At 41.2% G+C, this 27,413-nt stretch overlaps 1 protein-coding gene across 1 annotated transcript in view; it reads right to left on the bottom strand.

Annotated features, from left to right (window-relative positions):
• Positions 1 to 27,413, bottom strand: part of bcr (BCR activator of RhoGEF and GTPase) — a 101,401-nt gene that overhangs the window by 63,409 nt on the left and 10,579 nt on the right. The window lies entirely within an intron of this gene.

Below are 27,413 nucleotides of genomic sequence, written 5' to 3'. Positions count from 1 at the left end.
GCCAAAGCGTGTAATAGACCTGCCTGTCCACAGAGGATAGCATGTCAGTGTCAAGTCTTGCCTCACCGAAGCGTGAATATTAAACGTATGTATGAAGGTGCAGTACCAGCAGGGGGCAACAAAACCACTTAGTTAGGTTAAGGCAACAAAAACAGTTAGTTAAGATCAGGCAACAAAACCACTTAGTTAGGTTAAGGCAACAAAAACAGTTATAGGTTAAGACAACAAAAAACACTAAGTTAGGTTAAGACAACAAAACCACTTAGTTAGGTTAAGGCAACAAAAACAGTTATAGGTTAAGGCAACAAAACCACTTAGTTAGGTTAAGACAACAAAACCACTTCGTTAGGTTAAGGCAACAAAAACAGATATAGGTTAAGGCAACAAAACCACTTAGTTAGGTTAAGACAACAAAACCACTTCGTTAGGTTAAGGCAACAAAAACAGTTATAGGTTACGACAACAAAACCACTTAGTTAGGTTAAGGCAACAAAAACAGTTATAGGTTAAGGCAACAAAACCACTTCGTTAGGTTAAGACAACAAAACCACTTCGTTAGGTTAAGACAACAAAACCACTTCGTTAGGTTAAGGCAACAAAAACAGTTATAGGTTAAGGCAACAAAACCACTTAGTTAGGATCAGGCAACAAAACCACTTAGTTATGTTAAGACAACAAAACCACTTCGTTAGGTAAAGGCAACAAAAACAGATATAGGTTAAGGCAACAAAACAGTTTTAAGTTTAGACAACAAAACCACTTAGTTAAGATCAGGCAACAAAACCACTTAGTTATGTTAAGACAACAAAACCACTTCGTTAGGTTAAGACAACAAAACCACTTCGTTAGGTTAAGGCAACAAAAACAGTTATAGGTTAAGGCAACAAAACAGTTTTAAGTTTAGACAACAAAACCACTTAGTTAAGATCAGGCAACAAAACCACTTAGTTAGGTTAAGGCAACAAAAACAGTTATAGGTTAAGGCAACAAAACAGTTTTAAGTTTAGACAACAAAACCACTTAGTTAATATCAGGCAATAAAACCACTTAGTTAGGTTTAGGCAAAAAAAACACTTAGTTAGGATCAGGCAACAAAACCACTTAGTTAGGTTAAGGAAAAATATCATGGTTGGCCTTAAAATAAGTATGTAAACTAAGTTAAATACGTATGAAAACAACATAACATAAGTGCGAAAAACATGTCACAAACGTCCCTAACGTAACTTACAAAACAAATCCACAATCTGCTGGTTGAAAGTCCTGGATCAATCCACGTCCCGTTCCTCCCACCATAAGCGGTCTTTCTCACTTTTTTATTTTACGCCACTAACTCTGAGCGTAGCATAATCACGCGGATGCATTTACATTGCAGTTACTACAGACTACATGGCATATAAATGACACGCCTATAGCAAGAACGGCGTTCTTATTGCACGCTTTTTGCCTTGCGCATCATAGTGTCATTCACACGCCTTTTCCTGCGACAGGGCTGCTATACAGTATATGCAGGATATGTATGTAAATGCACAGTGCTGTTAAAAAACAATAACAAAGAATCTGCTCTTGTGTAATTATTACCTGCAGTCTGAAACAGCAGTAAGTGAGTAAGAGAGGGCATGACCTTTAGCTAAGCATAGAGTAGGTCTTGTTCTTACTCATACTCATTGTTGTACTCGACGTGCAGTTTGAGCTTTTCCTACACTTTGAATACCTGTCTACAAAGACAGTGGAAGAGAGATACTGTCAGTGTGTTAAAAGGTTAGAAGCTGGAGAAGCGTGTGGTGTGTTGCTTATACAGGAAGGAAAAGAAAAAAGTCTTGTCCTCCAAATGAACTGTCTCCTTAGAAATCAACGGAAGATTTGCTCATAAAATCGTTCTGAATTGCGAACACAACTTGAGACAGAAAAAGTGGCGGGCAAAAACAAGGAACGGGGGCTTGACAGAAAGTCAGTGAGAGAAAAAAAACAGAGATGAGACGAGATAGGAGCCTCTCAGAAGCATTAACTACTCCGAGAGAGACGGTGAGGGAGGCAGTGTGTGAATTAGAGTCTTTCTTCTCCGGCGCCTCGAGGGAGGAATGATATATTCAATTTGGGTTAAAAGAATGCGTTTAGAAAGGAAACACTACCGACGGGCCCGGGGTGCATGCAAGACACGCATTGGGAGGATTAATGCCTTTTTCTGTGTTTCTCTGCTGGATGGTAATTGAGAGATTGAGGAGTGGAGCGTTTACTGAGGCAGATCAAGGCTACAAGCTGTCAATAAAAACTACAAACATGGCCACAAGGGCAACTGAGTGTCACTCAAAAACTGCTAAAAAAAAACATACTCAGGAGGAAGGAGACCACGTTCCCCCTTTTGGCTTCATCTCCTTCTTTATTTCTTCATCCTTTCTTTCTCCCTTTTTTACCTTTTCAATCACATCTCTGTTTCTCCGACCTCCCTCTCTCACATCTCAAACTTTCTACTAATCATTTCATTGCTCTCCTCCCCTTTCATCTCTCCCCTCTCTCTCTGGGGCGATGACTGACTCCGAGGTGCCAGTTACATGGCTTGCTAGGGTAACATTAGCCCGCTTATGTAACGAGACACTACAAGCAGAGGAGGGCACGGCACCGCAGGTTGTAGGGCCGCTCATATGTATGCATGGGCGTACGCCCACGGGTGTCATTTCACTTTAGTACATTATGAGAGAGCAGTGGAGCATATAAGCACTTTTAAAGCTTCGATTCCTTCATGCAATCGAAAAGCTATTGGTTTAGCTCGACTGTAACAAATGATTTGACTCAAATCATTCAAAAACAAGCACTTACTTTGTGATAACCCATTTGATTCTGTGTAACTACAAAAACAGAGAGCTGAAGTGAAACCAAAACTTCCGGGTTCTTTTCCAGAAGTAAGAAAGCATTCAACATTACCAAAAATATAACATAACTCCATAATCTAGCTGGGATTGGTAAATTAATGTCTGTTATATACTTAATATTTCTGTTTTAGCGGCATTCAAGCTCAAAACCGTCACAGGATAGACCAACGTATTCTCAAACGATGGTCTACAGGTATACAGTCTTTTCAAAATAAACTTCCGTCTTCACAAGAAACATCTTCCTTAGGTTTAGGCAACAAAACTACGGAGTTAGGTTTAGGAAAAGATCAACTTGGCTACAAGGATTAGGCAAAAAAAACGACTTAGGTTTAGGAAAAGATTGCGGTTTGGGTTAAAATAACTCTGTAAGTGGCGTTACTTAAGTACGTAACTAACATGACAAATAAATCAACATTGACTTCTGTTTTCACACGGGACACGAACGCTAGTCTCCTCCTATTCACCGCTATTTATACTTCGTGGTTCATAATTACGTGAATTACACACAAATTGATTTCGTGGGATATATACAAATTACCGTGCATTGTTTTTTGTAGGTATAGCTACGAATAGTGTATGACACCAACCTGGGATAGTCATAGGCGAACAATGGGAATGGACAGTTGGATGATTACTAGACAGTGGAGATTACAAAAATAAAAGAGAGTGTGGTTGGATATCATGGATAAGGGAGAAACAATTTGCTATGGTCACTGCCACACTGGATACATTTAATTGCAGTTTTTTTTCAATGCTAACAAATGAATTGTTGAGAATTCAAATTCTAACATCAAGTTGATACTTTATACTTCAAAGTATCTAAGAATATGGATTGTGAAACACAGCAACACGTTTCTTATTTAACATGCGTTAAATGGGTTATGGTAATGCCTTTGCCGAATAAGTGAGTTGTGAGTGACATAGCGAACATTTAACTCACATGACTGATCAGCTGTTTCTGCTGTCGGCGTCTTCTCGGATATTCCCATAACGTGTGAATGCTTGTCTTTGTCTCAATTAAACAATTAAAATTTGCTAAATTGAAACAAATGGGTTAAATGGCCAAGGCAACTTCTTCTTCTATGATCTGTTTACTGGCGGATTACAGCCATGCGTAGCCTGTAGCGCCAACTTCGGACCAAACTAGCCGAGTTAATTCGCTCCAAACCAGTTGATGGAAACAGGCCTAATTTGCATTTCTTTTTTTTTGCGACATTTCAAAAGTTTTGCTTAAAATACACTTGAAAATTTAATGTAAACACGGCTACAGAGTTACAGAAGTAAGAGAAACAAAGCAGGACTTTGCCTGTCATTACAACCCAGGAACCTGAATGAAAGTGTGCTTCCAACCAAGTGAGGTTAAAGTATCAGTTTTGCTGCAGAGCTAAACTAATAATACATACATCAGGAAAAGGAATACATGATGAAAGCACAGCAGTAGGTCCTTGCACTCATTCAGGCAGAGGCAGATTTCCCCGCGGAGTGTGGGCGTCCTCGAACTCTGTGGAAACGACCTCCTTTGGTGTGTGGGTGTGCGTGTACGGTACAAAGTGACTGGGAGGGCAGAGCAGGTGGGGGGTGGGGCAGCTGCTGCTGGTGGAAATGGTGCACAGCAGCAGCAGCACTGCGCAGCTTCTCGACCACCAGACAGATGTGCAAAGAGCCGCAGTCCCACATGCTTATTACCTACCAAGGGCAAGGCAGGGGAGCCACACACACACACAAACATGACCTCATATAGAGCAAAATGCACCACAAGGACGCATGAATGCCATCATATCTGAGCAGCTGTACTCCACACTCACACACTCAGGCCAGATGTGGATGTTTTGTACTAGCCCAACACAAATTCAAAGGGCAACTTCCTCATCAACACAACAGACATACAGAGACATTAAACTCTATATGACCCAGAAGAAGAAGGCAGACGGAGACGTACGGAGCATGATGTGGAGCTACAGCGGAAGAACAAAGGAGTCATTTTTGTCAACCATCCCTGAGAGGCGTGTGTGTGACAATGAATCAAGCCTGTCTCACCACTCCATGAGTGTGTGTGTGTGTGTGTGTGTGTGTGTGTATGTATGTACAGTACAGCAATGCAGTGGAGCAAACTGAAAACGCTGCTTCTTTAACTAAAGCCCCAACGTCCTGCTGCCCTTGAATCCTTTCTGTCTGAAAACACTTGATTTAGCTTTGACACCCCAAAAAAAACACAGGATGGCTCCAACATACAGACTGAGAGTCAGATTCAAACTAAATATTTAAAACGGGTAGCTCAAATCAAGCAATTTGATTGGTTATTTCCGTGATATAATACCCCACATAACACTGCTGTGAGGTCTGATTACTTTGCACTTTCAGTATCTGAGAAAAAACAACTGACTAATGTGTTGTCATGGTTGCTTAGCGACAGGGTCACGGAGGGATCACTTCCGTCAACATGGAACAGGTTATGGACGCGAAGTAAAAAGGTTAGCTGCTAAAACCAAGCCTCCAGGAAGAGCGCCGGTGCTGTGAAGCAAATTTTCGTATTGGCGAACGGCAGTACTACAACTTGCGTGTCCGTCACTTGATGCCATTGGGCCCAAAAATACTTTTTTCCATAGACTTACATTGGGAAAGAGACGTCTGTAACTCAGTGGATACATTTTTTTGAGGTGATTCACCTTCCCAGTATGAACACTTGAATAGCCCTTATTTAAATCACTGGTCCTAAAAGTTGTAAAATGCACCAATAGCTGAATCCAGAGTTATTTCCCCATGCTCCGTTCATGTGAATGAGACCCAGACCGAGTGGAGTTAAAGGAAGCGCTACTGCGCCTGCTTTATGGTACTTCATCACTCGGCAGTCGAGCCATTTTGGCTCCATGCACCGCCTCCAACGCTGTGTCCAGTTCTCTTTATACAGCCATGATACCAAGTAACAAATTTAGCTGCTAAACCCGTTAAAAAATTAAAATATTTAAGGTTAACGTCTATGGAGGAGTGGATTGAGCTGTGCCCATCTCCAGAAAATCCACCTGAATGACGCTACAGTGCTACATAAAGATGAGGTTCCACAATGTTACCCAGAATATGCAAGCAAGCAGGAACGCAGCAGAAATACACTAACCACTGCCTCCGCAGCACCACGATTCAGATCTGATGCGGGTTCTTGACACCAGAGGGATTATGGCTAGAAGGAAGTGGGACCCAGAGAAAAGTGGAGCAACATCTTCGCCATGCCAAGCAACACGCTGGACAGTTCTTCAGTGGTTGCACAATAAATGGCAACATACAAATAATGTAAATAAAGAGCCAAATAAAGAGATCAATATAACGCTCTCCTGAGATGAAAAAATAAATATGCGAGCTGCTAGTGTACGTTCCCTAGCAACCACAGATCTAGCAACTGCCTCGGTATGTGCAGGCAGGAGGACCTATTTTATTGTGAACATTATTATTTATTCATAAAAAAACTATTTAAATTGGAATGTGTCTATAACTTTCATATTGCTATAATTGATGACCGTTTTTATAAAAGCAATAGCTCACTTCAGACCGTGATATGTTGTGATTATATCACAGCTAAGGGTGTGGTCGTCCCCCCTTAGCTGTACATATAGCGTTACATAAACAAATATTACTTAATGCAGCAGGGCTGTTGCATTAGACTGCATGAATATTAACAAGGTGTACCTAATAAAGTTTAATATTTGGTACTTGATTTCAGTATACACACACCCACAGGATGCATTTATTTCCGGCTGAATCAAATCCCCTTCAGACTAACTCTGGAGGTGGTCTGGCACCTTGATTATCATATTAACATGTTTTTTTTCCCTTGGAGTCCTTTGGAGTGGTTTGATCTCACTTGAACAAAACTTTTCTGTCATTTCCTGAGCGCAAGCAAACACTTAATTTTCTACTGAAACTCTTGATCACCACTGAACCATCTGTTTCCCATGTACATCAGAAAGCACAGCTTTAGAAAGTGACAGAATTAGGGTAACACAGAGAGAGAGAGAGAGATAGGAAAACAAAGAGTTACATAGATAGAGCGGTAGAGCGAGAAAACTTATAAGTATTAATCCAGACATCTTCCAAAGTACAGGGTTTTCTAACTGTCCTGCATGTCTGCTGTGTGTGTCAGTGTGCACATGAAAACACAGATAAAGAGTGAATGATGACGACGATGAAAATGATGATGAAAGTCGTTATGCAACCGAGCAACAGCATCACATCGCTGTGATTAGACCAGCCAGCTGTTAATTAAAGAGAATCTGCTGGACTCGGCTCGATCTCGTGTTGTTTTCGGCGGCACTGGAGCGAGAGGACACAGAAGGGGAAAATGACTGGTTTACGGATGGATGAACAGACACACAAGCGGCTGGATGGATGGATGAAAAACAAGGTTAATCAGTTGGGGGGGACGACAAGGTGTGACAATTGTTTCTTATCAAAATCTTAAAGGTCCCATATTGTGCTCATTTTCAGTTTCATACTTGTATTTTGTGTTTCTACTAGAACATGTTTACATGCTGTAATGTTAAAAAAAAAACTTTATTTTCCTCATGCTGTCAGCCTGAATATACCTGTATTTACCCTCTGTCTGAAACGCTCCGTTTTAGCGCATTTTGACGGAATTGCAACAGAATTGCGTTGCTAGGCAACAGCTTGGGTCCATGTGTACTTCCTGTCAGCTGATGACATTCACATACACTGCAACCGGGAAATAAACTGGGACACATTTAGAAGGTTTACGTTTAAAACTGTGTAAAGGGTCTAAATATTGTATATTCTTGACATCACAAATGGACAGAAATCCTGACAGCTTGTTTCAAACGCAGAGTTTCTGAATAGGGGCTGTGTGTATTTCCCTGTGGATTGAGTGTTTCGATACTTTCACAGTATTTATATAGGACTTAAGCCTGCTTTATAATAAAAAAACATGAAAATCTCACTTTTTTATAATATGGGACCTTTAAGGCCCAGTCACGCCAGAAAGTGGCACAGGGAAATTCATCCGCCGTCTTCACAACATATGTGTTTCTAGAGGCTTGGTGACGTAGGCTGGGCCACTCAGAGGGCTGGTTGGTAAACTGTAGCTGGCGAGCTAACCGCTAAAACATTAACCAGGCTTTTGATAAGAGATCCAAACACACAGGCACACATTTAAAAATACATGCATGAGACAGAGGCAAACATATAACAGTGTCACACATCAACACGGGCTGATGCACCAAGGTAAACAAACAAGAAACACAAACACACGGGGGAACGGTGCAGAGCGGAGGAGAGAAGAGGACACAACACCATTTAGTGTATTTTTAGCTTCTCCTCTGCACAAAGGCTAGAAGTAAAAAAAATATATATATTTTTTCTGTTTTTCACAGTTCTGTTTTGCCTGAATTGATTTCTCAAATCCAACTATCAAATATCATGTTGCTGCAGCAGCAGAGCAAGAGTACATATTTACTGCACTCAGTTCGTTGCTTGCACTTTTGTTCAACTTTGACATTTTGGCCTTTTTTTTCCGGCCAAACCGGCTCTCACAGCTCACTCAGAGATGGATGGAGGCTGTCAAACAGGCGCAGCGAGTCTCAAAACAAGAGTAGTAGACCGCATTTTAAACTCAAAAACAGAGAAACAAGCTTGCAGCCGTGTTGTTATATTCTGTCAATTAAAGTTTATTTAATAGCAAAGCAAGCAAATAAGTTAAAAAACCATAGAGTTTAGTCAATCAAAATAAATAGACTTGAGCTGTGACCTCAAGAACAAAACTCAAATTAAATCGTTTTTAAGAAAAAGCTTCTCAGCCACAAATGCAACTATTCCCCTGTGGCCGTTGTGCGCTCCACCAGAGCGTCTGTATGATGGAGAGAGGAGGGAGTCGAAGGGTGGAAGAAGGTAGATAACAAAAGTGTGTGCATGGATGTCTTTATCTTGTTGCTACATATATGCGTATAGTCGTATGACTGTATTTTTGTTTTGAGATTTTTATGTGATCGGTCCTTAACAGCCATATTGTCAGCCTCCGTGTTCTGTTCAAATGACCGTTCACATCAGCATCCTGCCGATCACAACACATACAGAATGACCGTCGGACAGTCGTGACGATTCAAGCTGGATTCTGTCAGCAACACACAGATGAGGCTCAATGGGTGGTAAGCATGGCAGCAGAGTTTCTCGAGACTATGCAGTGCTGAATGATTTTATGAATCACATTACATGTTCCGTCAAGGAACACGCAAACACACAAAAACAAAAGAAGTGCAAGTGAAAAAGCTGTCATCATCTCACGTTAAATTTCTCTATTGTTGTCTATAATGTCGGCTTGGATCAGGAACTACGAGTGTCGATAGTTTTATGTCGTGAAGTGTATCGTAGACGTCAACCCACGCCGCGTCTGCGTTGCCACACAACATCCCGACACAAAGTCAAGCATGATTTTGTTTTGCATTTCACGTCGTGTTCCTTCACGGCCGTGACTAGCCGCACAGGCGCGCACAACTACATATAATGGCGAAGCGAAAGAGGAACGATGTCGGTGCTGTGAGGTGGTATTGTGAAATGGAGGAAAGATTTCTGGGCAACAACACCCTAGCCTTTTTGAGGTTTTTTTGACTACCATGACAGAGTGAAAAAAGAAAAAAAGCTGGTGAGAAATAGCAGAGGCACTTCCGCAGAAGTGCCTCTGAGAGACAACCAGCGATGATTGGTCGGGGGAAAAATGTATGACTCAATCGCCTAATCTAACATAGTGACCATCATAACCGACTGTGTAGTCTGAACATGGCATAAAAGATGGTGCCACACCACGGCTAAAATTTCTAGCAACTGTCTAGTTGATGCATTTAAAGAACCTAGGTTGAATTTGGTTTACACTTAGTGAGTATAGACCATCCAGGTTCAGCCTTAAGAAAAACTGTGGTTGTTATTTTGAGGAGAAAGCCACTCGTATCAAATCAATCAATTTGAAAACATACATGAACATGGTAAAAAAAAAATAAAAAAAATATCAGAAACGACTGCTTCCATCTGCAGCTGGGTATACCATGTTGTTAACCTCTTCAGAGGCAAATAAGATAAACCCTCACCAGACAGATACAATGAGTCATAAGATGTGTCTGAGTTATATTACTCAAACAAACACACAAGAACCACTACTAAAGCAACAAAAACAGACTTGATTTGACACTTTCTTTTAAGTGGGGATGATTATTGACAACTTTCTGTCTTTGTCTGGGTTCGGTTTTAGAATTAAGGGTCTTCCCTGTTATTACATACTGTATAAAATGCCACAATGCAAAGTGACCTCTTGTGAACTAGTGTGTGAATCTATAATCTGTGAATATATTTAAAAGTATGCATCATGGAACACCCAACCAACAAGATGTTCCTAAATGGATAATGTAGGAAAATGCAACATTTTTGTGGTCAGTTTTGCAGGTGAAGTATTCATCCAGAAAGCCTTGAAGGCTTGTGAACCCAGAACCACACACACTCCTAAATGACTGATTCCTCAGCATGTCATTTGCATGTGTGCTCCTTTTACCCCCCTATCTGCAGACAAAAGCAACCTTCATATAACGCTACAGGAGACCTGTCGAACAGACATTAAGCAGAAACAGATAGCGCTGAGCTACTGTTGGGATATCAGCGGGATACAAAAGGCCAGGGCCCCTAAACCCACATGCACACACACACACAAGTCAGCATGAAAGAGGAGGCGTCTGACCAAAAATCCTGAATGTCCGGCTCGGAGGGTTAGAAGACGAAGTGTGTTTGTGTGTCATTAGACCCGTCAGACAGGCTGTGTGAGGGAAAACATGCAGGGAAGCACCAGTTCAACTGAGCACATGGAAACAATTAACCCAAATTAGTGACAGGAGTGTAAGGACATGCAGTATTTATACTTGTGGTTCTTGTGAGCAACACTTCTGTCTCAGAGCGGCTAAGCAGTTTCCACTACAGCACTTCTACACAGCAGGAGATGAAGGTTAAAAGCATTACAAATCATCATCAAGCCATGATAGCTTTCATCAGACTAGGTCCCCAGACAGGCATGAATTTTATTTTGTTTCTATTAACCGAACAGTTAAACTAAGAAACAAAGTCAATGTTATTGTATGGCTTAAAATTGCTATTAAAGGAACAGTGCGTATGATTTAGGGCAGGGGTGGGCAATTATTTTTCCTGGGGGAATACATGAGAAACACAGATTGCTGCCGGGGGCCAAACAAATTTTGTCAGACGTAACCTTTATTTTATCACTAAATTAAATTATAGAAACTATACTGTGCACTCAGCATTTATTATACTGAAAATCACACCAAACAGCATATCATTAAGAAAAAAAAAGAGTCTTTGAACCGTACAGGAATGACTGTTTTGGGTAGTAATGTTTCCATTAACAAAACTTAACATTTAACTTAACATTAACACTTACATTTCCTTCTTTCTTTGCGTGGAGCTTTGTAAAAAAAAAGTCCTTGCTGCTTTTGTAGCTTAGCTAACAATCCCTCGGCTGTCCTCACCTTCTCATCTCCGGATAGATTTCTGTATTATTCCGTATGTTTTGTCTCGAAGTGACGGTTCAAGTTGCGGTCTTTGAATACAGTAACACATGTTTGTTGCAAACTAAGTACACACAGCTTTACCGCCAACCTCTGCGAAAAAATAGAAATATCGTATGAGTGTTAAGAATTTCTTTGGTCGAGGACAGTCCTAATTATTACTAATGCATGAATCGTTTGCAGCAGTGTAATGTTGTAGCAAGTGGAACTAATTTTAACTAATTTATGTACTGTTAAACATGGGTACTTAGTCACTAGCTGTTAGATTAATGTAGTAGTGGAGTAGAAGCAAAACGTTGCATACAATAGAAATAATCAAGTATCTCTAAACTGTACTTAAGTACAATTATTGAGTCCTCCACCATTCTCACAACCGCTGCTTGGCACTTTAAATTGGAAAACAAATGCGTGTTAAGTCGACAGGCACGCACACATTGACATACCGCTGTCAGTGCGCTCAGGAAAACATTTGAGTGATCTCACACCCTCTTCATCCGCCCTGGCCAAAGTAAGTAACCTTTTTAGCACGGAGTCGTGAGCCCTTGGCAATGAGCCTGAGGCAATAGTGAGTCAACCGGTGGTCAAGGACGGACAGAGAGAAAGAGGCAGAGAGGTGGAGAGGAGAGGGGAGGGAAACCATTATCCATTCAGAAGTGAGACAAAGGACGTCGGGGGCCTCGTCACACTCGAGTGAGAACAAATAATAGCTCCCAAAAAAAAATGGGACAAGACCCCTCTCGAGTGACCCACTTTTTCACCGCGATACTCCGACAGCACACCGAAACGATCGGCCTGTTCCCCCCATAACTGTGCGAGGCTGTAGGTGTGCGTGTGTGTCTGCAGAGATAGGGAGGGGCGTGGGAAAGCAGCATGTGCTTCGGTTCATCTTCACCTCCCTCTTGATCTCTGTCAGCTGTGTTTTCTCCCCTTTTATATATCTCTCTGATCGCTGCAACATCAGTCGTAAATGATCTACAGCTGCATGTAATGATTCTTTTCAACGCTGGGTAACCAGCTGTATGTTTGTTTGGATTAATCAGTTAATTGTTTCATCTATAAAATGACAGAAAACTGTAAAAAAAAATTAAAAAAAACAGTCAGCCAATTCCAGTCTGGTTGGTTTTACGCCTCCTCAGCAACATTTTATCCGAGAGCAACCTGAGAGCTAGATTACCCATGAGGAAAAAGATGGCGTGGGGAAATAATAAACAGGTAAGGCAGGGTGTGAGTGCCTTCGTGGGGTGATTCAGTCTCTAATTGAATCCATCAATAACACAGCACACGGGTCTCACAGCGATATGGGGGGATGACAAGCTATCCGCGGCCCACATATTCTCCTTTATCACACACATGCACTCTCTCTGAGGCCTGTAAAATGTTTTTTGTCTACTCCTTGATAACCTTGTTGTCGTCCGAGGCTATTATCAGCTGCCCCTTTATGAGTCCATTTAGCATAGAGAGCTATTATCTCTGTTTAACAACTTAGGCTGGATATTCACTTAGGTTTTTTAGCCTTATTATTTGGACACAAAAGTCTCAGAGAAAAGGAATTTTTTTTTAAAACATTATGTGAAGATTATGTAATAAGTAATTATTAGGGCGGTCAATTTGTACGCCACAAAACTACAGTAATGTCCGTAGTTAGGTTTAGGCAACAAAACCACTTTGATTTAGGAAAAAACGTCACGGTTGGGCTTAAAATAAAGTACGTAAACTAAGTAAAATACGTACGGAAATAACGTAACACAAATACGGAAAACACGTCACAAATGTACAAATGTAACTTGCGCATTTTTGCGTCGTTCATACGTCGTTTCATGCGAACCGACTTTCTTGTTAATTTTGATAATTGCATATTTAATACTTTTGTTCTTGAAATTTGTGGCATTATTTTGTCGTCTGAAATGACGACAATAGAACGTTCCTGATCCCGAACCTCTAATATTTTAACAGAAAAGTCAGCGCAACAGCATTTTAAAAAGGGACAAGTCAGGATTTAACTTAACAGAAGGAATATGAAAAGGTCCACCACTCCAACAGATGTGACTGAGGGGCCAAATTAGTACCTGCACTATCCAGACTGTGTCTTTAACAACCATATGGGACCTAGGCTTGTTTCGTTTGAGTCACCAAATGGCACATGTCTTAAATATGCTTTAACAGGCTTTGCCTCCAGAGCAAAATTAACTCTGCTTATGTTGTGTCCCAGTCTGAAAATACTTCATAGCACTTGTTCTTGCGGCGGTCGCTCTTATGACTCGGAGCCTTTTATGGCCCCTTTCTTCATTACTCATCCATTGAGTTTATTTAAAAATCTGTTTTGCCCTCTTTTCCTCTGTCAGTCGATGTTCCGCGCCTATAAAAAAAAATTACCCTACCGTATCAAAAATAGACTCATTCTCATTCAAGCGAGATGAAGACATGCATGTAGACACACATGTATAAACACATATGTGATGTCCCACCCCTGCTGTCCCCCTCAGTCAGATGTTCCGCCTGAGATCCATGAATCAGCCTCGAAGCAGACAAGATGAGTGACTGTGACATCAGTGTCAAAATATAGCAGTGCTGCCGACATCCGACTTAAAAGCATTAGCAGAAGTGTTTCTGCTGCCATCCGGCCTCGACCGCAAATAAACACGCATGTAAAAATATCCACATTAATGCACAAAGTGAACATTGGCCAGACAGAAGCTATTACTTCCATGAAAGTCATTAAATCCTACAAATGACGTCACACTCATGTATTGTGTTTTGCTGCACCAATCCTACTTTTCGCTTTTTAAAACATTAACTCTGTGGTTCACAAATTCAACAAAGTAAAGCCTCCACAAGATTCTGGAAAAAAAAAAAAAAAAAAAATTACTAAGCAAAATAGCCATGCTGAAAAGGGGAAATTCGGGTATTTTTTCTCATAACTGTGGCCATATGGGTCATGCCAACTCTGCACAGGCTAGCTGTTTAACTAGAAACTAGAAAACTACCACTTTATATATCGGAATCTTCTTTTAATATTAGTAGACACTGTGTGAAAGGATTCAGGAGTTGGTGGAGACCAAAAACAGAGCTAAAAAGAGAGTGAATATTGGACTTACATTCGCCAGGTGACCAGAAACACGACTCAAGATGAAATGCTAATATTGCTCCATATCTGTTAGATGTGTAGGCTAACTGTTTGCTAACAAGTCAATTCATTCAGCCTGCAAGTAGCCTAGTGCAGTGGTTCTCAACCTGGGGGTCGGGGCCCCCATGGGGGTCGCAAGATAATTTTTCAGGGGTCGCCACATGGTTGTAGAGAAAAACACAAAATAACATCTGCAAAATAAAATAACATATTTTAGACTAGGGAATGTTTTTTACATTACATCGCCTGTACCAGTGATATAATTAGCCTCAGAATAGATTTTATTGAGTGTATTTGTGGGAGTCAAAGTGTGCGTGTACACACAACGTCGAGGTGCTAGCTGTTCAAACTAAACACAACTGGGGGGTCGCGAACGTTAACCTGATTATCAAGAGGGGTCGCGACTCAAAAAGGTTGAGAACCACTGGCCTATAGTGCACTTTCCTTTCTAAGTTGAAGAGTATTTGTTTTCCCTTACTAAAAAGATCTTCTCTCACCAGGCATGAATTTAACAATTTCTGCTTATCATTATCATCAAAATCCTGCCCTGCTTCCATTTTTAAAGTGTGTCCAAAATAAATGGAAGGAGTGAGATGGCACTTTGTTTTTTTTTTGCAGAGGGAAATGGAGATAATGGCTTTTTACTGGCAGATAGCTTCTTTTCCTCAAGAGGTCTGGCCTCGAGACTAAAACGGCAACAGAAAATGGCCCAGCGTCAATACCAATCTATCCACCTGAATAGGATAACGCCCTGGATAACCTGGATATAGCCACGATTACATTCAATTTAATATCTGATGCTCTAAAGTATACTGGCTGGTGGATTGTGATGTTTTTAGTGACATTTTGAGTGCTACTGTAAGTACTGTACTGGGAGTCTTGTCCTTCAGACTTTCTGCATTAACTTAAATGTGGGTTGTTTTTTTTCGTGGCTTTTGAGTGCATGAGCACACATCTGGCTGAATAACAGTATCTATGCTTTAGTGCAGAGAATAGGTAGGATTTATACCTTTACCATATAGAGTAGAAAATAGCCTAATAGTATCCTATACTTAGGGCATTACAAAAGGAAGAACACATGAGTTTCCAAACACTGATCTGCACTCAAGAGTACAGCTGGGCAATATCACCTAAAATACACGATGTGGTCAAAAGTTTGTGGACATCACACCCATTATGTGATTGTTGAACATCTCCTATTAAGGTTGGTAAGAAAAACCTTGGGTTATACGTATAAAACGGGAGTAATGTAAAGTAAGAAAGGTTTGCAGATTCATGGCAGAATCAGCTGCATTTAACTTCCATGTTTAAATCTTTCAGCTCAGCTGGAGAGGGATGACATAAGCCCGCAAGTCTCTGATCGTCAACGCAGCACATGAAAAATGAAACGCTACATTGCCAGCTAATTCACTTACATAAGAGCCTCGACTGACATGTGAATTTTAAAGTACGGTGACGGAGAGAAATATGAAGAATAAACGCAGAGGAGCATCAAGGAGCAGGAGGCAGAGACAAAAAAATGTCCATAAGTTATTGTCCATTACAAGCCTGTGCATTGTGAAACTGTCCTTTGTATTTCAGCCAAAATAGTAGAGAACAATAACATGACATGAAACATAAACTACACCGCAATTATTTATAATATATGCTCCGAGCTTCGGGCTGTTTTTTTTCATATTACAGTCTGTGAAGATTTCTTTTCCCGCAAATCATCTTGCAGTCTTTAACGCACGCAGACACACTCACAGGCGGCGGAGATTTAGTAACTATGATCAACACTCCAGCTGACAGGAGAAGGGACGTAATTCTCCTGCAGTATTTCTGGAAACATGCCACTTTAGTTTTGGTTCGAGACGGAGCTGGGCTGTTTTGCACTTCCTCTTCGCATGCATCACAATTGTTTCCAGCTTATGTGTCTCAGTCAGTGTGTGTGTGTGTCTAGAATGACATTAGGTAGCAGCAGACGCACATATGCATTTTGTCTGTCTTAATCTCTCTTTGTGTCTCTCTGGTTCTTGCCTTCACATGTGACTGACAGTTAATGCACGAGCATCGTTTTTCCTATTACCAGACTGACTGACAGGCCAACCGACAGCATCTACTGGAGAGCGATACATGCTAATCAAAGCTTATAAGAACCTTTTCCTTTCTCCTGATGTGCACAACAATCAGATCCTGGAGGGGTTAGACTTATCGATTGGTAAACACATCTAACTTCACCATTTGACAACAATCTTTAGGTCACAAGCTCTCTGCTTTAGCCGTGATGTTATCCTGCCAAACTCACTATGGTTGCATCCAAGACTGTGTTATGATGTGAAAAAGGAATCCAGTGATCGGTGCAGACTAGAAGGGTGTTGCGATGTACAAAGTCAGTGAAACGACTCAAGGGGAAACAGACGCAAATTCACTTGAAGCGATGCAAAAATGAAGCAGAAACGTATCTATGTGAGTGGAAAATGTGCAAACTTGAATACAAAAGTTGTGCATGTGACAAGGCTTTATGGCTCCATCCATAAACATCATTCAGTTATCTCTTTTTATATGCTAAATACGAGACTCAAATAGAAGACATCACTTATGTACAAATAAATAAATCCCTCTCGTAATTCAACGTATCCTCGTACAGCGGTTCGTATATCTTACGAAATGCTATTCCTAATTTTTCCTATGAATGTCCAGCAACACGGGACGCACGTGTTCATTTCCACTCCAGTCTTTTCAAATTACACTTCTGTCTTCACAGGAAACAGCGTGGTTAGCTTTAGGCAACAAAACTACTTAGTTAGGTTTACGAAAAGATCGACTTGGTTAGGTTTCGGCAACAAAACTACTTAGTTAAGTTTAGGAAAAGGTCGTGGTTCAGGGTAAAATAACACCAGGAGTGGCGTTACTTAAGTACGGAAGTTACGTGACAAAAACTACTTAGTTAGGTTTAGGAAAAGATTGTGGTTTGGGTTAAAATAACACAGTAAGTGGCGTAACTTAAATATGGAAGTTGCGTGACAAATAAATCAATGTTCCCTACACAGCGTTTGGCGTTTTTATAAGTCCTGGTTCACAATTACGTGGATTACACAAAAATTGATTTTGTGGTATATATATGAATTACGGTGCATTACTTTTCGTATAACTCGTTACATTACAGAAACTGCCACTTCAATGTTACTTTAAGCTAATTTTGGCCTCTTGGAAAAAAGAGTACACATCGAGACCTTGTATATTCTGGACTTTATGTATAGTATGTAACCACGGCAACAGTGAAGCTATATAATCATCGGTCACAAGGCCCCGGTTTTCACAGAGTGAGTGAGACTGGGAGACACCTCTGTGGATTCAGCCAGCACAGCTGCATGCAGCCTTTGGACGCATCGCGCACACACACACACATAAAAAAATCTCACTTGAGCTCTCATCCAAACACACTTCCATAAAACTAACACATCTGTTTCTCCCCCGTGAAAGAACAGAGGGCCTTGAAGCGAGATGCCAACGACGTGTCTGCCAGAGGAGAATCTGATTCTCTCCGTGTTGTGTTTTTTTTTTTTTTTTTTTTACACTGGAGCCATCCCTTCCTTAGCAGGCTAATTCAATTCATTACAGCTAATTGCGTCAGTGTAAAACGCTGGAAGTTTCCACTATGTGGAGCACTACGTCTCCTCAACGCAGTCGAGCCATCTGTTTGGTTTTCTGGAAGCCCTCTTTCTTCGGGAGACAGAGGAAATATGGCAGGTAGCTGGATGCTTTTTTTACGTGTTACGTGTGTTAAACAACCAGACACAAGCAGCATAAATACACTTATTGCGCTATTGCTCCATGCCCAGGAGGGAATGTGTGGATCTTTTCCAACTGCCAAAACAAAAGTAATGGTCGAGTTGGATGTGAATCTGCTTGCTGGTGTGCTTAGTTCAGCTGCAAGGTGAAAGCTGGTCTGAAGTGAAGGGTAGTTTCAGCCACCACCGCCACAGATTCAGAGTAAGGTCATCTCACACAGACAAAGGTTCAGCCATCTTCTGCTGAAAGATTTATAGAGGTCTTCTGATGGGCGCCCTCGCCATGGATTCACTTAAGTAATCGATAGAGTTATGAATATCTCTCTGCGTGGTACAACAGTAATAAAATTATTCCACTTTGCTCTGGCCCGGAGAGCAGACTGTGGGCACCCACAGGTCCTCTTTATAGATCGCTTTCTCTTCTCCGTACAAGGTCACACTCAAGGCAGTCTGACAAAAGCACACACACACACAAGAACACTTCTGTGCCAACACATTAACAGACAGACAGCAGGGAGTGGCATCCCCTCGGTGGCCAGAAACACAGTGCGCACGAGGGAAGAAGAAGCTTTCAAAGAAACAGCTGAGGGAATTAGTGTGTTTGCGCTATCGGGTGAACACACCTAAAGAACAGCGTCTTTAGTGAAGATCCCCTGACAAGGCCTGAAGCCGGAGGAAGCGTTGTGTCAAGAGTAAATAGTACTGGGTGTGAGGTTATCTGCAGTGTGTTTTATCTGTGTGTGTGCCAAAGCTTCTCTGGTGACACAGGGATTCCTTGAGACACCTTGTCCTCTGGCTACCGTCCAATCCACTGCAGAGAGTATAGGGGCAGGGACAACACCACGTCAGTCATTTGTCACAGCATTGCGGCTGCTCTGTGTCCCTCTGAGGACATCAAAAACAGCGACTGTGGCGCTTCTGTGGACATCCAATCAGACGTCCACGAAAGCTATTAAATCCTCCGAATAATGTCACACTCATGTTTTGTGTTTGCCGCACCAATCCTGATTTTAAAACATTAACATTTACCTCTGTGGCTGACAAATTCAACTAAGTCTCCACAAGATTCTGAAAAAAACGTATACAAAATACGAAATGCAAAAAGGGGAAATTCTGGTATTTTCTCATAACTGCGGCCATATGTCATGCCAACTCTGCACTCGCCACCACCGATATAGCGATTCAAAGCACGACTCCATCAAAACAATATCGGGGCAAGCAGCGTTAGCCTCTTTCCAAATAAACTTACATTTTACATGAATAATTTCAAACGCTTGTCACTGAGTTCAAACAAACAAAAACACAAAATGAAGCCCTCTAGATCAGCTATTATAGCTAACTGCATAAGGAACTTCTTGCAAGGGAACCAAACGCCTAACCTTTTGTTAGCCAACTATAAAACTACCACTGTGTGAAAGGGTTCAGGAGTTGGTGGAGACCAAAACAGGAGCTAAAAAGAGAGTGAATATTGGACTTACATTTGCCAGGTGACCAGAAACACGACTCCAAATGAATGCTAATATTGCTCCATATCTGCTAGATGTGTAGGCTGCTAGATGTGTAGGCTAAAAATGTTTGCCATATTCATTCATTTCAATTTATTCAGCCCGCAAATGTACACTTTATCCCTCTAAAGACATTCAAACAGTGACTATGGTGCTTCTATGGATGTCCAATCAGACATTATTCTACTTTTCCCTACATATTTAATTAGAATTAGAGGCTGTCCAATCAGAAATTGATCTCTCACTGTGGGTGTCCAACAATAAACTGAATCAGAAACTATCCTCATTTTTGCACATATCCAAACAGAGACGTCTCTATCACTCAAATCAAATAAGAAAATGTTGACTAATTTACACATCAGTTTGTGGAGTGTTAAATGTACAAAGAAACTCATTTCTAGCTTATAGTGAATTAGATATTTGCACTCTGTTTCACATGATGGGTGACAGATGGAGCCACATCACTGAGCATTTAGCCAAGCCTACTGTAGTGTTGTTTACACTGCTGCTGTGTATGTACTGTTCATCATCTGCTTGTTAAGTGACTGAGTTGTAAACTATTTACAGATTTAAGTCAAAAGTCAGAGCAAACAGGCCTTCTAACAACATCAAACCTTGGAAGGTTATTCAATGATAATGAAGTCAAACAAAGCACTCAGTGGTGGTTGGTCATCATGTTGCACAATATGTCCTTGGTTGCAGGTATTATTAGTGATTATGTGACTCATAGCTGCAGCAGGACTTTTATTTTAAGCTTGTATTCTGCAGTGTTTGGAGCCAAAGCTCCCCTGCTATGGTTTGCCTTGATCTTCAATTGTAAATGTCAAGTTCTTAAGACACTACTGGAAGAACAGGATCCCTAGTTTGCATGGTAAACATCCCATTTTCTAACCTGTTACATAATAAGTTGCGGAGCTAAGAACTTTGACATCCCTTCCAGACACTGGAACATCATTACCTGTATGTACCTTTTAGTCTAATCTTGGTTAATGGATATATGTATGTATTTAAGACAATTGTTTGGACACTCCACAAAATAGATTTGTCTTCATCTATTAATATATTTTTTACATTTATTATTTCCTCCTTTAAAAACCTGTAGCTGGAAATGCCGACTGAATGCAATTTTTTTTTTTTTTTTTAAATGGTTGCTCCTTGGACAACTGGAAAAACAACCTTCTTTATCTGAAGTTTGCTTGGGAATTTAAGACCGTCTCAAAGGTCAAGTGTCAGAGGTCAAAGCTTCTAACACTAAACTCAGAGATGAGATGCAATTTGAGCAATTTGATAAAGCAAGAAATGTCAAATATCAGCATGGACTGTTCGGAAAAAAAAGCGAATTGAAGACGTCTCCATGGGCTCTATCTACTTTTATTATTATTTTAGCATATTATAGACTAAATGATTAACAGATCAAATAATCTGCCATAGGATCAGACCATGCTGTCCTGATGTGTACGTCTGGGGGAGTCAGCATTTTCCTACCAATGTTTCCATTATACAGTAGATATTGGTTTACCCATCAGATTAGGGTGCAGACATGTGCATGTTTGTGTGAGGATGAGCATGTTCCTTTGTGTAAAATGAGTGTGTGTAGACGTATAGTATAGGCTGGCTGGGTGGGGGTGGTGGGGAATATGACACCCTGTCGTCACGACAGTTTCTAGTTTTGCAACAAGTGGGCTACAGCATCAATAATGGATGACGGAGAAAGGGATTAGGGCGGGGGAGTGCATGCGAGCAAACGTGCCCTTTTTAATCAAAAATCCAACAGTCACTTAGTGGGCATGTATTCAGCTCTACATGTGCATGAGATGGTTTGTTTCTAAATATCTGTATTTACATTTTTGTGTATTCATGTAGGGGGTAGTCGACGAGGAGGATGACAGTCTAAAAACCTTCCTCTGGCTTTACACTGTTGGATAGAAGACGCTCACACACACGCAACAACAGATTCAAGGCGAGCTACTGTACTGTATGTTCTCCGTACAGATGTGCGACAGAGAAAATACTTCTTGAGTTGTCACTCCGGGCCAATCGCAACCGCTTCGCCCTGAGCACGCTCTGCCATTTATAGGCCTACAAAGTGGGCCAAATGAGAGGGAGCTGCAGTGACAATGACACAGGAAGATATGTTAAAAAAAAAAACAAAAAAAAAAAAAACTGGAGCACTCGGAGAGAAAGAAGGAAAACAGAGAGAAAGAGCTGACAAGGAATGAGAGAAAGAAGAAAAAAGCGTAGTTAAAGGAGACTGTTTTGATCATGTGGACACCATGTGGACACTACAGAGGAAGCGCCAAATCCCACAACAAAGCAGCACATGAGGAATCACTTCATATCCTCATCCTCCGACATTCACAAGCACTTAATTTTTGTTCTTTTAACACAAGAGAAATCCAGTCAATATCAAGTGAACCAAGTTCCCAGCAGCTGACTTTTTTTTTACATTTGACACACCGGAGTTTCAAAGGGTTTTCCCCCAGTGCTACCGGTCTCATTTTTGACGCGTTAATAATATACTGTTAAGAGCTTTAACGTTTGAGTCAAATTGCCCATTTGGCTTTTAGCCATCTCAAAGTATCAGCAAAGAGCAAATGTCACACGCCTTCAAGTTTGTTATCTTGCAGTCAGGGTTATTTGCACAAGGTTTCTGTTGAGGACTTGAACAGATTGCATAACTCTTGAGAGAAACTATCCAGAGTGGTTGTTAACATAACTTGAGCCTCGACGTCATTTTAAAAGTTATGTCAATTATCTTTGAAAATCTGTGTTTTAAGTGCTCTGCTGGGGGCGCAGGTTGAGCTGGGAATAGCCGGAGAGTTGGATTTTTCGTTGCCACTTTGCTCCCGGGTAGGTACGTAGGAGGAGAGTCAGGCCCGATAGCTGCTCGGATTCTTGCCGCCACATCAGAAGCAAAATAGGGCTAACAATGGACTGAAACAGAAAGAAAGACAGGGACAATGCAGCTGCGGACAAAAGGCTTTGAAAAAGTCCGACCGACTGTGAAAAGACTCGGGCGGCATCACACGTTTAATGACAGATTTTCTGCAGACGAGCGATTTTTGCATTCACATTTCTGTCGACCTGCTTCGGGATCACGTTCAGATTGATCTCAAACTCATTATAATGGAACATATTCAATATAACCATGAGAGGCAACCAAATTAAAAACCCTTACAGATAACGTTCGCCGACTGACGGTGTGTCCTATATTTTTTTGCAGACAAGCGCAGCCTCTCCAAGAACTTGAAAATCAGTTGTCAAGGCCAAATTGAGCTTAAAATCAGCCTTTATATTGTACAGTGTGCTCCAGGCTTGAATAGCACTGAGTGAAAGAGGCAGTCAGAGAGAGAGAGAGAGAGAAATGGTCAGGGGGATAGAGAAAGGGGATATTAAGTGACATAAAAGAGATATCACAGAAGGAGGGATGTTACCGAAGGGCATTCAGGGAGGAGATGGAGGAAGGGGAGGGAGGCAGATCGCCACATGAAATCTGATCTTCCCCAGGAGCCTCCAGTGATCCAGTCCCTCTGCAACTGGCGGCTCAACAAACAACACCACAATAAAAAGGAGCCAGATTCGGAGGAAGCGTAACGGGAATCAAACTTGTCTTCACATCTGGTAAAATGTTGTTTTTTCTCCTTCATGTTTCTTGACATTTAACAAATGTCTGTTCAGACAGGACAGATTCTGCTCTTCCTCAAAATCGATCGGACCAACGCAGCACGGCTTTTCTCTTCCACTCCATCTGTGCACCCATCCTCCAAACGGCATCTACTCTGAATCCATATGCATCCATTGGTGCCTTCATTTGGAGTCATATTTAGTCCACTTGAACACCCGATTCAACTGTTATCAGCTCATTAAATGTGTTGTTGTCAGTCATTATAAGCCTCATAGATGTGGGTCAGTAGTGGCCTACTACACCTACTACGTTGGAGTGAAAGCGAAACTTAAAAGCAACACGTTCTAACGTATTAAAACTGAGTGAAACTTTGTGTTTTGACCACACAAAACAAAACAGCTTGTTTAGGTTTAGGCAACAAAACCACTGAGTTAAGTTTAGGGAAAAAGATTTTGTTTTGGCTTAAAATAACTACGTTTGAATAGTGGAACTTACCACAGCGCCTGACTTTCGCTTCTGCTCCTGTCATAATTACTACTACTATTACTATAAGTATGTCCCTAGAGGTCGCTGTTGTGTTCTTTCGATGATCTGATATCGTGATACACAATTACGTAGACTAAATTGATAATAACAAGCACACACTAACTCAAATTTCCCAGAAAATCTGATATGAAATATTTTGAGGGAATATCATTTGAAAATTGCAGTTTTTGTTTTTACATCACATTTACATCACCACTCAGTTCAATGCGATTAACAAATATGGATATATGGATTTTTTTGTTCTTCATAATTTAACTTGAAACTGTTTGCGTTCATTTTGCACTAAACTTCGAATTAAATGTAAAAATACTTCATTTGTCAAGTATATTTATTCATTGGATTACTAGAAAACATGCTATATATTGTGATATATATTGTTATCGACGTATGAGATGACCTATATCGGGATAGAATATTTAGGCCATATCGCTCAGCCCTACTTCTATATGCAGGACAACACATCTTGTGTTGCATCCTGCACACTTTCAACCCAACAAAAACGTGTAGAAATGTGATTACTCATGTGTTGTCCCATCCTTAACAGATGGATGAACTGAAACGTTAGGTGAAATAATTTTTTTTTCACAGTGTGGATCTTCTTCTCCACTCCAGACACCAGTAGCCAGCTGCAGCGCTGATCAACAGCCAGACACTCTGCTCATTTATTTGATAATGTGTTATTTTTATAGCACAGCTACCTCATTCTGCAGTCTCTCTCTCTCTTTCAACTTCTCTCCCTCTGTGTCTCTCTCTAACTCACTGACTCACTTGCACAGCAGGTTCACCCCCCGAAACCTTAAACACACACACACACACGCACTCACACACACATCCGCCTCCAATAGCCCGGCAGCCCGAAACAAGTGCCATTTATTGAGCAAACCCATCTAGCTGCCCAGTGCAAACACAGTCCAATGACAAAGAGCTTGAGGGGAGAAAGAGAGAGACACACTTACAGAAAGAGAGAGAGAGAAAGAGAGAGAGAGAGAGAGAGCGAGAGAGAGAGAGTTGACAGGCCCAAAGGAGTCAGAAGGCCCAGAGTGTAACAGTAAAAGTGGAAGGAGGACTGGCTGGCTGTAACGAGTTCTTTGTTTTGTTGTGAGTCCATGCTAGGGTTGGAGGTTGGGTTCGGATAGCTGGTGACATTTTGGATCCAGGTCCGTAAAAAAAAATCTGAATTTAATAATGAATCCCTTATCAAATCTTTTGCCACTTCTCGTTCTTATTTAATAAGCTAACGACACATTTTCTGTTTGTTTCTGCATTTTCAGTAGGGGTCGGGGGAAAAAAATCGATACAGCATAGTATCGCGGTATTTTGCGTGGCAATGTAGATACACGGACGTCAAGTATCGATCTTTTATTAAATAAACTATTAACCTCTTAACAATCCGCCTGCTATTCTGTCTTTCAGACGTTTTAGTTGGCTCCGTCTTAACACTAGAGTGAAGATACTGGTATCACTTGAAACTAGAAAACCTAGAAATCCATTTGTAGCAACCATGCCATGTTAGCTTGTGAGGAAGAACGTCTAAATAACGCTCCAAATTACGCTACATTTTGGGGAGGAAAAACTGCCATGGCCATTTTTTAAAGGGGTCCCCTGACCTCTGACCTCAAGATATGGGAATGCAAACTGTATCTTATTAGATAAAACAGATGTTGACAAAGTGCAAAATTTGCAGCTGAAAAAAGTTAATATATCGCAATTTATTTTATCGCAATACTCAGCATATCGCAAAATGTTTACAATCACAATAAGATCGTATCGTGACCTAAGTATCGTGATAATATCCTATTGTGGGGGCTCTGGTGACTCCAAGCCCTACAATTCAGCAACAAGTCCGATTTTTTAAAATATATTTTAGTTATTTTTTAACTTGAGTCGCTTCTACATGTCTGCAGAGAGATAAATACAGTCCGTCTGCATCCATGCTTGTGTGATTGAGTAAGAGACACAGACAGAGAGCATGTGCGTGCATGTGTCCTGTCTGGCAGAGGGGGAAGAGTTGGACAAGGTGTCTCAAACCCGTGGCTCTTCATTATCTGCAGCTACAAAAAAAGCTAATAAGGTCTGAAGCGCTTCCTCCCTCTTCTCCGGCCTTTTTTCGCTATGGAAACGACTTCAGGGGCTTTTTCTGTCCCAGCGGGAGTGCACTGATGACTCCCGTGCTTCTCGTCTCTTCTAGCAAAGGAAACAGAGAGGTAGTCCCCTCACTTGATATTACAAGCTCCCACGCATTTAATGAGGCGATGTTTTGACCATCAAGGGCTTCGTGTGGATTTTGGTCCTGCATTTGTGCCCAGCTGGAGTTGGAGATGAACACTACCCACTTCCTTTTATTTCTCCTCTAGAGGCCAAGGATACATTCAGAACAAAAATAACAATCAGATTCTCAATTTGACATTTCTCTACACATTTCTTATTGTTTGCATCCACGATGCTCTCGATACGGAGGATTTCAAGGACGTTCAAGAAGCCAAAGATGGAGAAGACGCTACATCCTACATATAGCTTAACCCTCAGTGATCCACAATCCTTACTGCTGACAGTAAACCGAGGGTTAACTCCATTAAAGTCAACTAAACCCATTTTCCAAAGAATCTGAGTCTGTCCACACACACTTAAGCTACACAGATTTAACATACGAGTGCACGGAGCGCATCGTGGACAGACAGACAGACAGAAGAAAGACATGTAGACATAAAGCGATAGCTGGAGGAAAAGAGGAAAAAACAAAAAGGCTCTAAGAGGCGCAGGGGGAATAGGCTCAGCAGTCTGTACTGTTCTGTAACAAGGAGGCCGGCTGCTGACATTTGGCATTGATTGTGTTGTTTTATAGGCATTCGTCAGTTAAACCCCTATTGGACAATTACAGAGAGAGCCTGCTTACTCCTGCAGGGGGGGGGGTCCTGACTTTGATCTCTCCCTGCTTTTCAACCCCCTTGCTCGGTGGAAAACCCGCGGAAACAAAGACGGAAAGGTGATGCACCTCTAATTGGCTCCGAGCAAAAGGAAACCAGAAGCAGCTGTTTGAATGGAGCCTAGATGGAGGGAAAGAGGAGGAAAATTGGAAAAGGTGGGATGAGATGGAGAGAAGAGGATATAATAAAGATAAAGAGAAGAGGTTTAGGGAAGAAATGAGGACAGAATGCCTCATTAAATAAAAGAAAAGCAAAATTTTTGTGTAAATCAATTCTCATTTTATGCATACATGCCAGCGATGGTTTGCGAGTGATGATAATTCCATCGGTAATATATAGGACATCCTGCATTAGTGCTGTAATGAGTGCAGTGTGTAGTGCGTTATATGGAGGAGAAATGGTTAATCTGATTGTTAACCGTTTTTTCTAATTCCCAGACTAAAGAGTGGAGATTAAGGCTTACATGTTTGCATGACTAGACAGGTTTCTGT

This window comes from Sebastes umbrosus, chromosome 19 (genome assembly GCF_015220745.1).
Source record: "Sebastes umbrosus isolate fSebUmb1 chromosome 19, fSebUmb1.pri, whole genome shotgun sequence".
Taxonomy (NCBI): Eukaryota; Metazoa; Chordata; class Actinopteri; order Perciformes; family Sebastidae; genus Sebastes; species Sebastes umbrosus.
This window is presented reverse-complemented; position numbering and strand designations above follow the sequence as displayed.